Source organism: Amphiura filiformis, chromosome 13, assembly GCF_039555335.1.
Source record: "Amphiura filiformis chromosome 13, Afil_fr2py, whole genome shotgun sequence".
Lineage (NCBI taxonomy): Eukaryota > Metazoa > Echinodermata > Ophiuroidea > Amphilepidida > Amphiuridae > Amphiura > Amphiura filiformis.
The window spans coordinates 31,202,887-31,216,384 of NC_092640.1; positions in this window are offsets into that span (position 1 = coordinate 31,202,887).

The window sequence follows — 13,498 nt, forward strand, 5'->3', positions numbered from 1 at the left end:
TACTTTCCACATTACATTAGCTGTCAATGAACAATGCAAGGTCGACATGATTGTTATCAGTTTAATTTCATTTTTATCGCTTTTTACCATTAAGTTTTCCAATATTCTTTCTAAAATATCTTCAAAATCCCAGTTGATTAGTTAATGTAAGATACTTCAAAGAAACTGAATGGTTCTATTTAAACTATGCTAGTTCAACGATGAAAGACAATTTCGAATGAATACCGAGAAAACATCTTTTAAGAGTTTCAAATTACCATATTATCTTGTCATTATTTTCATTTTTTTTATCATTCGTGTCATATTATATGAATGCAATATAAAGGGAATTACTTTTATCACTAATGTGAATTGTGTTGACTCTATTTGACAAGAAAGTAATCTTCTTTTTCAGTTCGGCACAAGGTTATGTCAAAGCAAGACGCACAAGAGTCATAATGAACTGTTTTATTTGATCTACAAGAACTGTATCGTCGGAAATTTAATGTTTTTGGGAATTTTAACGACCGAACCAAATAATAAGTAAATCATGTGGTTGAGGAATAAATCAGATACTTTTTGAATTTTGACAATTGACCACACCGTTCTAAAAATATAAGAATTTTATCAAACCACTCCATTTTCAACCTGTTCCACGGAGTCAAATACTAATCAATGGCATAATATACGCCCTATTTAGGATGATTGACACTCCTAATACAGATTACTGATTGATATTTAAACGGAGTGGTCAATTGTCAAAATTCAAATAGTATGTTATAGCTGATTTATTTATTTGTGTTTGTCTGGTCATTAAAATACACAGAAAAAAAATAAGTTTCTGAAAATAAAGTTCTTTCAGGGACATCCTGTACCCATACATTCATTGTATGTGGGAGGCGATTTAATATTAGACTCACTTTTTGAAGGGGAAATAAACATTGAAGAGGTGTTCCTATTCTTGTAAATGTTGTATGCGTGGTGATATCTCACATTCCAAGAACTGATTGCCTTTCATTAAGGAAGGGTTGAACGTTTGGGTATTATCGAATTGCATTCTGAATTCGAAGAATGTCCTTCTGATATCAATATTTTGATTTTTGAAATTGCAATGTAATACACATTTTATGGCAAATCATTAAAAATTGATATTTTTGATATTTAACAGTACTTGAAGTAAACTTTATAAATCTGATGATTTATACTTAAAGTGTATGTAGGTGGATGAAAGCGACGGTCAATTGAAAATTTTGACCTTTTCGTATTGAAGATATGGATTTTTTTCCCAAAACACCAAAACAAAAATAGGTCTTTTTGGGAAAAAAATCCATATCTTTAATATAAAAGGTCAAAATGTTCAATTGATCATCGGCTTTTCTCCCAGCTACATACACTTTAAGAATATATCATTAGATTTATAAAATTTATTTCGAGGACTGTTATATATCAAAAATTTGAAAAATATCAAATTTTAATAATTTGTCATAACATTTGTATTATATCGTGAATTTCAAAAAATGAAAATTATTTGATATCAGAAAGAAATGCTTCGTATTCAGAATGCAATTCGATACGTCTGAGGTGCTCTCATGTCCCACAAAAAATACTGTCGAAACGCCATAAACGCTCATTCTAGATCCCTTAAGGAAAGGCAAACATTGACTTCATTTTGTAGTAGTATATTTACTTTGTTCTAAACACTGGTATCAGGTAGCATACTTGTTGTTGCCGAAGTTACGAATAAGTATTTTAATAAGTACACCAATAAAATAAAGAGCGATGAGGAAGTAGGCTAAGGTACAAAAAAATTACTATATTATTCTAACGTATTGATATAAGTCATCCATTTCATTAACCCAATGAGAACTACTCTGCCGATTGGCCAAAAGAAGTTTTTCATTATCAATTGACCAATCGTCAACATTGTTAGAATCATTTCACCACGCAAAAACATTGGGGTGAATTATTTGTAAAGCTCCATTCTGATTGGTGATTAAAGTAATGATATCATGTAATTGACCAATCAGAGGCAATGTTAGATCGGCAGGTAGTGCTCAAGGGGTGAGAAATAGTGTATGATGATGTTTGTTCGTTTTTTTAGCTCACAGGCAAACCTTTATACTATAAAAAAAGCAAAGACGAAACGAATATCATAATTCTGGTATTAATAGTGGCGGCACCAGGATTTCCAGGAGTATGGGGGGGGGGGCAAAGTGACTTTCAGGGTCCCCCCTGAATTATGAATGTCCGCACAATTACCACAAAATGATAAATTCTCTGTTTTGACTTTTATTACGGGCAACGGATGGGGAAGGCAAGACTGGGGCATTTCCACCACGACCACCTTGTTGTTATAAGGGACAAAACGTAGGGGGATATTTAACTGGGGAATTTACCCCTCATGTCCAGTGGCGCTGCTATGATAGCTGTATAAGCGTTAAACTGCAACATCTCATAAGCGAACATTGAAAACGTGTCCATAGCATTAGTTATTTTCTACAGGCTGTGAAAATATCATAAAGACGCCTTGATGGGACTTACATAATAAATGATTCTTATATGCTTTACTGATGGTAATAATAATGAAGAACGCTACTTAACGTTTTCCATTAACTCAATATCGTCAAAATGCGTTAAGACAATTGCTTTCAAAATTTAGACTTACTAGGTAAGGTAAGGAAACATATCTGCAAATAGAAGCTATTTAAGGAAACTTCAAATAATTCAGTTATATCATTTAATTCCGTTGTTGGTGATGATGTTGATGTTTTCGGTTATTTTTGTTCATAAAAAACATTTATTTAATAACCAAAGACGACATAAACATAGTACTATTAAAATCATGATGATAGCCTTCCACGACACGCTGCTCCTGATACAGCTGAATAAGCACATATTGCAACGTCCCATGAGCGAAATAGGAACGTAATCAAAGAAACTTATTTTATTCAATTATTTCAGTTAATTCAGTTATTGGTGATGATTTTTATTAGAAGCGCAGTTTTTAAAGGGGAAAGTTAATTTCACAAATGACGAGGTATTCTGTTTTCTCAACAACGACAATACAAAATATTTATTGAAAACGGTTCGACATTTCAAACTTTAGTAATCCGATTAAGAAGAAGCCATTTTCTTAGTAACATATATAGAAGCTATTCAAGGAAACTAAATAATTCAGTTATTTCAGTTAATTCCGTTATTGGTGTGAGTTTTTGCGGTTATATTTCACTAGAAAACATTTATTTAATAACCGAAGACGACATGAACATTGTACTATTATAAGTACTATTAAAATCATTATGGCTCTGTCACACTACGACGGACTGGGTTAACGAACATCACCGCATACAAAAAATATTTTATCCGGTGGAAAAATCATCAGTCCGGTAGGAGATTCGGTGGATTTGGAGTCCGATTACCGTTCGTCTCTATGCGTTGTGGCCGCTAATAATCCTGCAGGCGTCTTATAGTATCCGATCGTTCAACGTCCGACAAATGACCGGATTTGGGCTCCGATTCCCATTCATCTCTCTATGCGTTGTGGCCGCTAATAATCCTGCAGGCGTCTTATATCCGATCGTTCAACGTCCGATAAATGACCGGCGAATCCGTCCCATGTGGCACCAGTAGGGACGTCGACCTTATCAGAAAAGTGGGGGAAGAGAGGGTGTTTGAGAGGATTTGAGGCCCCTCAGAGGCAGAGGCGTAGCAAGCACTTTTTCAGAGGGTGGACAAAGTGGTGAAAGACAACTTTTATGGAGAAAACTTGGACGAAAATTGTCAAAAATGACTAAAAAATAAAAAGGGCTACAAATCTATACATATCAGGGCAACCAGCGTCCGGGGGGCAATAGAGGTGAGAAACATGTGGACAATGAAGGCCCAATTGAAGCCATTTGTGGATAAATTTTAGCACTATTATTGGATACTATTTTAGTTTGAAAAAGCCGCAAATTGGTGAAACGAAAGCCTAATTGAAGCCATTGAAAAGTTGTCACCATTATTGTATATATAAACAATTGTTTTAAACATAACGCGTGGATGTCCAAAGCAGAAGCAAAAAGGAAGACTTGTCCATTTTTCAAAATGAAGGTCCAATTGAAGTCATTTGCATGGGGACTGTATTTACATTATTAGGCCTATTGTGTAAATATTTAGTTTTAAAAATGGAAAATTTTTAAAATGTTTTTTTAGTGCATCATTTTTACACTATTATTGCCTTAATTAAACAAAAACTAAAAGGCCCGAACTGAATTTGCAAAATTTAAAATGTTACACTGGTCCACTGACACTTAGATATAAGACTTCAGACTCGTATTTCAGGTAAAGCATGCATGAGATTGATATGTTAAAGTCAGTAATAGACATAAGTCCGTCTTAAATACTGACGTTGGTGACAAAATGTCACGGACCCTGCATATCGACGGGCCGGCAGTAATTTTCACAGGCTTTTGGGCCAAGGACCCACCTTTAAGCACTGCCTATAATAATCACAGGCCTAAACTTAGGCTTACTACTGTCCTGAGCCTACTCAATAACGTGCAATTTAACCTTTTCTCTTCTTTTTTTTTTCTTTCTTGTCAATCACTAAAACTGGGAGGAATTTGATATCGCGTCCTCTACCCTTCAGAAAGCGCCCTCCCCAATAATACTTACACGGGCCTACTAAATTACGTGATTTAACTTTTCTCTTCCCTTCGCTCTTCAAGTTTTCTCACTTTTTTCTTTTTTTCTCCTTCCCCTTTTTTCTACTTGTCAGTGACTACTGAGGGAATTTGGTATTGCGTCCCACACACTTCAGAAAGTGCCCCCTCCCCATGATCGATGCACATTTTCGCCAGTAATATGCCTACATCCGGCACAAGCACCAGCGAAACCTCCCGAACACCTGCGGTATATAAACGAAAGAATAACGAACAAACTCAGGAAATACATACAGGACAGTACGAACACACATCGGACAACTTCCGAACATGTGAGTCCGGCATTATTCTGTTTCAAGTTTTGTGCATGCACAAAACTTGAAAGGGAGTGTCGACGGACTACACAAACGTCACCAAACACGAAACGCATTCGGCAAATAATAGCACAACAGATTAAGAACATAAAACGAACATTGACGAACACTAACCAGGCTGAAACCTAGTCAGTCGATGCCTATTGTTCAACAAGACCCACTCAGTCACTTAATTAGGCGCTTGAAACGATCGAATTCGGTGTTGAAATAAGCAAAAATTGTAGTTACACCTTTTCACGCAATAATTAATTTTCTCGGTCAAATGAAAAGCAATAATTTTCATTTCTTCGGTAAATATCAGAAGAAAACTATAATGCTTGGTACTGTATATTATTTTCAAACCCTGGTGTTAAATTTAGGTGTGAAATTTAGGCTTCTAGTGTAAGATTTTCGATTTTCACAGGCTTCATTTTGCCCCGCGAGCTTTTTCTGGGGTTAACGTTTTTGCTTTTCAAAGTAACATAATTCGCTGACGAAAGATATTTCCTAACTTTCTGAAGCACATCATAATGGGCTATATGTCATAGTTTTGTCAGAATTTCGGGTTTGATTGCACCATTTTTCAATTCCGACTACCAATTTTGTCAAAATCAACTCGCGAATGTACCCATGGATGGATGATTTTGCAAGCCACAATAGAAATATCGATTATTTCTGCTGGTTATATTAGAAATGAAGCACTGGTTGGACATTTTGCGAGTTGCAAGTGGAAAAAGGTGAAATCAAAACGGATATTCTGACAAAACTATAATATACTAGATTTCGCGGTTCTCGGTCGGGCGCTTCTCGTGATAGGCCTATTTCTAATTACCCAAACTCGTTACCCATATACTTGCCCTGACTTTTTAAACTACTAAGAAATGCGTCTCTCAATGATCAAGACCCAAGACACAACTAAATACGATGTGTCTTACAGAGGTGGGAGATATCTTTCTTTAGCGAATTATATTAGTTTGAAACGCTAAAACATGAATTCCGCAAAAAGCTCGCGGGCGAAATTAAGGTCTATAAAAATCAAAAATCTTACAGTAAATGACACAATTTCATGCCGAATTTTAACACCGGGTTTTAAAAAAAATGTACATCCAAGCACTATTTTTTTAACTGACAGTACTGAAGGCAAAAAAAATATTGCTTTATATTTGACCGAAATTCATTTCAAAGCAAAAAGGTGTATTTCTGAATTATGCTGATTTCAACATGTATCGATCGACTTTTTGCGCGACTATGCATAACAAAAGAATCTGTGACCAGCGTTCAGCCTGTAACGGATTTGCTAAAATACCATCCATTTCTTGTACGTAGGGCCGATCCGGTGAGGCGTATCATGTTTTTTCCACCTGCCCATGCACAAAACTTGCCGAAGGATTTAACGAACATCACCTTACACGAAACGCATTTGGCGGATGATAGCAGGACATAATCGAACATTGACGAACAACAACGGATTTACTAAAATACCATCCGTTTCTTGTACGGAAGACCTATCCGGTGTAGTGTGACAGGCGCTTTATGATAGCCTACCACGACATACTGCTCCCAATACAGCTGAATTAACATATTCCAACGTCCCATGAGCGATATAGGAACGTAAACTGAATAATTCAGTTATTTCAGTTATAATTCAGTTATTGATGATGATTTTTATTAGAAGCGCAGTCTTTAAAGGGGAACGTTAATTTCTAATTGATGAGGTATTCTGTTTTTTCAAAGACCACGTAAAATATTTATCGTAAACGGTTCAAGCGATTACGTAAATGTGCTTAATTTCTTTATTACATCCACGTTTTGTGCTTCAATTTAGAAGAGTACAGTTTCTAAGAGGCTTTATACCGTCATTTATTATACGATATTTCAAAATAAGCACCGAGCGAGAAAATCATCTTAAGTGATTTTTACATTAATTTATTTTTAAATATTTCGAATAATTAAAGCAATCGTCTCATATTTGACATTACAGCATTGCATAATAGAAGATAGGCAATGCCAATTAATGTCAATTGCATTTTATGATTTAACTGCCCTTCCCCTTTTTAACAATAAGGGAAGTTTTTTACTTTGCGGTTGGACACACACTCCTTTTCCGAAGCGAAACATAAAGGCTCGACAACATAAACTATTATATTCGATATACCTTAGCATTCATCCAGGGCGTAGCAAGAGCCTTGGAGGCCCATGGACAAGAAACAGTGCCGGCCCTTTTAGCAGGACCGGATTTACTTTTAGGCCAGATGGACCCCCAAAATTGCCCTGTGTATGTTCCTTTTAGCCCGACAACACCAAAATATGGTCAAATTGCAAAACTAGGCGCGCCTCGCGCATATCTAGCCCTTCACATAGCAAAATTCACCTTCATTTTGGGCTAAAATTGTCTGAAATTAAAAATTTATTTTGCGCGCAATTGTCCTAGTAAGAGCGGAACAAAATATGCTTTCTCCCTCTAATTTGCAATGCTTCTGCCACCACTCTCGATCTTATAGTAGGTCCCCAATTTGTAAACCAAACTTAGCCTCTTGAGTGCATATGCCTTCCTCAGGGTGAGTTTGGGCCTCCAAAATTTTGGGGCCCTGGTAAGTTCGGCCCTGCCCTTTAGCACCTCCTTAATCAGCGCTTATTTCGTTTTCTCTTTTGCTTGGGGCCCTGAGCCCTCGGGGCCCATGGACTTCGTCAACCCTGTCCACCGCTTGCTACGCCCATGCATTCATCGTATGGGGAAAAATTTATAACATGCGCAATTTTAAAGGGGAATGTTAACTTCACATTGAAGAGGTGTCCTGTTCTTTTATACATGATGTACTCCCAGCGATATCTCATTTTGTCAGAACTGTTTGCCTTTTTCGTGAAGAGAACCAAATATTAACTTCGTTTTGTAGCAGTTTGTTCTATAAGTTAGTTCTACACGTTTGTTCCAAACGTTGGCATAAGGTCGACCTACTCGTTTGAAGTTATGAATAATTTTTGTACTATGTACGCCAATAAAGTGAAGAGGACCGGACGAGGAAATAGTATAGTATAACAGAAATTGCTATAAATACACTAGCAAATATGCATAGGAACTGCAAAATGAAGATGTATTATGTAGATAATATTATGATGTAAATTTATTCGCAGTATATTCTGGAGTCTTGTGTCCTTTACAAATTGTTATAGATATTTTGTTTCAGTGGTGCGTTAGTTGTCAAATATTGAGTTACGTTTTAGGGTACAAGTGAAATAAAAATACAGGAAAGTGGACTTGAATATGCTTTAGAAAAGCAGGTAAAATCTTTTTAAACGTCTTTTTTAAAATCAACTGTATTCAAAATTCAGATCCCCGCTTGATTACATTTGAATTGCGCATATTGATTTATAAGCACTCGTACCTCGTTGGTGAAAAATAAACTCGAAATGTTTATATTTAGTATTATGCATTAAATGTCTCTGAAGATTCAAATGTATTTGTTACATGTTTTATGCATTTCAATGAGGCTAGAAAGCCATTTGTAAATACAGTAAATATCATAACAATAACAGTCTGAACAAAACAAAGAACATCCATTATGACCAGAAACCCACGTGTAATAAATGGAATACACACGTGCGCCATTATTTTTATTGGAAATTCTGATCATACTGATACTGTATGCACTATAATTGACATAGCATTATCGAGTGATCTACAATCAAGGAAAAAAATAGTTGGCACACTTGCACTAAACAATTGAAATGCATGCCCTATCAAAATTGAGAGGCAAGTGAAACATACATGCAATTATGTATGTGAAGTACAGACTACCCCTATATCTCACCTTCGGCACTCCCCATCTTTCAATGTTGGTGGGTCTTACGGGCCTGTTGACAACATGGCTTGGTCCAACATTGAATTGGGGGAGCAGGGCAGAGATATACAAAAGACAGGCACACTGTGCCAACCTTTTTTTCCTTGATTGTAGGATTGTGTACTAAAATGTATGTGCTTGTTACTGGCTTTGTGTATGTATTTAAAAAAGACGGAAGAGGCATAAGAAGAAAAATAAGAAGAAAGGTAAAAATTAGAGATGAAGAAGAAGAACAAAAGGAAAATAGTAGAATCGATAGAAAAGACAAAATAAGGAGAAGAAGAATCGATAGCAAAAAAGGAGGAGAAGAAGAAGAAATGATGATGATGTCTGATACATTTGCCTAGATGTTCAACCTACGTATTTGAAGTAGTACTTTTAATGGAGAAGCGTAAAAAATCCTTTTGATGTCATAACAGTATTTACATCTGTAGAGCGAGGGTTCCCGGGACCAAAGCGCTCAACCAACTGCAGCCGGTGCGCCCTTCCCAAGTTGGGGGCAGTTGCAGTAGTTGATTGAACTGACAACATACATGATGTAGTATAACCTGAGCATGATAATACTAAACATCTTCAAGATTGTGCACGTCCTTAAAATGATGCAGATGCAGATTCATATTTAAAAATAGGTAATGCATTATCCTTTACACCCAAATAATGTGTCCGAGGCAGTAAAACGTAAATAATGGGTGAGGCGCAGCCGAACCCATTATTTAAACGTTTTAACTGACGAGGACACATTATTTGCGTGTAAAGGATAATGCTGCACCGTTTATTTCTATTCTATTACCAGAAAATAGTGCGATTTAAAGAGAAAATATCATTTTTTGGCACAAATATTTTAAGTTGTTTACTTCAAGGTGGAGCGCGTACGCGTAGGTGACAGCGCGTATCGCGTAAATATTGCGCGCGTAACCAAGCGTAATGCTGTGCGTAGAATGAGCTTGAGCCATTATTGCAGAATAATGGACTTTCACGTGACGTGTTTTAACAAATCACAGTACGCGATTTTGAATAATGGGTCGTAAGAGTAATATAATTATAAATAAAATCCAAGTAAGGTAAATCATATTTATATTCATTTGGCAGGTAGGAGCCACACCCGGTAGTTGTTTTCAATCTCATTAGGGACGCACCAAGGGGAAGGAGGAGAAAGTTTTTGAAAAAGAAAACCTTCCCCCACTACATGAGCAAAAAAAAAAAAATTCCCTACTATCACTAAAAAAACTTTCCTCATCAAAAAATAACTCCTGGGCAACATCTAGAAAAAAAAAAAAAAAATCTTGCCACCTTCGGCGGCGAAAAAACCCAACTTTGCCCTGACCCCAACTTCCTCCACCCCCACCCCCTTGAAGTCTAATGATGCGTCTCTTAGGATCAAACATGTTGTACCTGCTTCATTTTTTGCCATTAAAATTCTACATGGCATCTAGAAAAGCCTATAGAAAGAGGGCCAATCTCATCTGAATCAAAGGTAATTAGCATGCATCTTCATTTAAACCATTGAGCCGGTTTTAAATCAAAGTTGGATCATTAGCACATTATTATTCATTATAACATTGAATAAGAGACGGTAAAACGCTGGTACCCAGACTTCATACATAATTAGTAATAGAAAATGAAGTTTGTGGAAGCTTTAATTTAGTCACATTTCCGTAGTGAGAAATAAAAGCGATTATGTTTCGTCTGGTGAATTGACTCGTCGCACTCAATCTCAACAATGTGCCCTTCTTAAATACAGATACCGTCAAGAGGTAAATTAGAATAAAATTGCAGACGTTCTAAAATGGTAAGTGAACCAGTATTAGCAGCCCCCCCCCACTGATTGGTGGGGAAAGGGAGGGGCATGTGGAAGGGGCACATTGAAACAATAATATTCTAATTATATTCATATGACAAATGTGATGCGATCAAGCAAAATCAGTCGGAACTCGGAAATTTTAAATTTTCAGTTTTTATAGGGTAGTACAAAGCATTTACAATCTTGATTTTGCAGAAAACCCCATTGAAATTAAACAACCAGTTTCAAAGATATGAGCAATCAAAGAGTTTCCAAAACATAAAGGAAACAAAAGGAAATATTTCCTTTGTTTGGCTATATCTCAAAATCAATATTTCCGAGTACCGACTGATTTTGCTTGATCGCATCACAAATGTGGTTTGAAAAATAATCTGTTTCGAAGACATTTTTCCTGAGATTGTATTGGATATTTTGTGTACGTATTTTTTGCTCTGTTCCTGTACTTAATACGTTAATTACTGCTCTTTTACGTTATCATGGTTATAAAGATACCGCGGAAACTGGGCATGTTGCCTGTCGGGGTGACGCTAAGTCAGGATTGCGTGAGCGCAAATAGCGCGAGCATACACAGAAGAAATTTTGCGCATGAGATGGGCGTTGTTGCAAAGTCTGAACGTTATACCGGCGGCGTCAGCTGAATTCAAGTACGCTTAGAGAGCAATGGCATGTAATATTCAAATCTGCGTGTTATTAACCTAAGGTTATAACCATTTTAATACCAAAGAACAATTTCGCTCTTTAGCGAAAAAAAAAAAGATTCCCTATTATTGAAACTATTAATGGAATATTTCCAATAGGAATCATTTTGTACTACAAAATATTGCATTTTTTTTTCCAGAATTGGAACGAGCGCGTACGTGCACGGAACTTTTACTAAAATAGACAATGTTCCCTTATATTGGCCCCTAAAAGTTGTCGTCGCGATCGGTAAGTACAGTTCCATTACAAGAGCACATCAAACTAAAGATAATATACGTAATATCGGGAGAGATTGCGAGATTTCAGCGGGGATTTGAGGCCTAGTCACATTTCCGCTATGAGAAATGAAACGATATAGCGTCTGGTGTTAATGACTTACCTACCGCACTTCATCAGTGTTTAAGACAATCATATAGAACCCATGTTAAAACGAACATCGATATCTTCTATTCCGTTAATGATGTGTCGAGTGAGAAAGGAAGCGGTAAGCGCCTTTGGATATCTGTGAACAGAATAGCAGACATTTGTCAATTAAATGTAATTACCAAAGAAAGACAGATTTTTTTCTTTCTTTTGTCTGTTGGCAACTCTCATTCTGACCTAGACTGATAACTAAAGATTATTCTGGATGATGCTTGTCTCGGTCGTTTTTATTAAAATTCCAATTAAAAGTTGTAACAAAATTAATTATTGGCAAAATTTAAAAAAAAGAGTAAAAATACCAAATGTCCTTTATCGTCAATTAAGAATTGGGAGCATCGCGCGCTGATCAAAAATCAGGAAAAGCGAAGAGAACATAATTGCCATCTCTAAAAACAAAAACCTGCACATTAGAGTTCTTGTTATTGTAATAATATTGAATTCCATATCCCCAATGGAATTACTTAATAATGTAATAGACGAAACGGAAATGAATGTCTTAGCCACATTTTCGTTATGAGAAATGAAAACGATCATAGCGTCTGGTGTTAATGACTTACCTACCGCACTTCACCAGGTATTTAAGACAATCATTTAGGGCCTATGCTACAATGAACAATGATTATATGATTCATAGTCTGTGCTGAGAGAGGATGGAAGCAGTAACAGTACAGGGCGCTATCAGGAGATTTTCTAGTTTTCCTACATTAGCGGAGCCAGTGTTTTTGGCATCCTTATACCTCAAAGGATAAAACTAGAATTGGCTCCATTTTTTTTCTATCGCCTTACACTTTCCACGAGGGGTCGAAGGTCATAATGGGGCCAGAGGTTAATATATGTTCCATCATGCTGTAATATACCTCAAATTGTTCCTCTCATTGCTGAATGAAAAAGTCAACTGTCATATTGCACTAGGGTGCTTAGATAAGGAGTAATAGAGTAAATGAGGTCAAATGTCAAATATATCATGCACAGAAACCAAATTTTATCGATTCAATCGCAATTTGTCTTAAATTAGTCCTATCGGCAAACCAAATAGGAAAATAATTTATTTATTTGAGAAATTTCTTATCTCAGAATCGGATGAAATTATGGTTCAAATGTTATGCTTGTACATATTTCTATTGGACTTTTGCTGTATGAACTCTGAAGGGGGACATGTCAATACAAAACGGCCTTTAAATTGTGAATTAAGTATATGTTTGAGATGGGGAGTAATTTGAGAACAGTTTCGATGAAATCGGACAATTTTTATTTTTGACCTCTGTGTATGAATTTTTTGACTTTTGACCTATTCGACCTTGTAATTCCTGAACTAAGCACCGTAGAAAAGTATAAAATTGACTTTTTTCTTCCCCGTAAGGAGAGGAACAATTTGAGATACATTACAACATGATGGGATTATTTTGAAGTTTTGTCCTCACTGTGACCCTCGACCCGTCGTGGGAACCACAAGAGGCATAGAAAAAAATGGAACTAATTAAATTCTTATCATTTCAGGTTTAAGGATGCCAAAAACATTGGTTCCACTAATGTAGGAATATAAAATCCTAAACCCATAGCGCCATGTACTATAAGCGCATTTGGATAGCTGTGAAAACAATATCAGACATCATTATGTTTTCAGAATCTTGCTTCCTATTCCTCTCCACACAATTTAAAACGTCAAAAATAGCATATTGGATCCATTTTGCATCCAATTTTAGCGCCATCTGGAACTCAATCCCCCGTGATTTTTAAAATCGCCGATTTTGCCGCCAATTT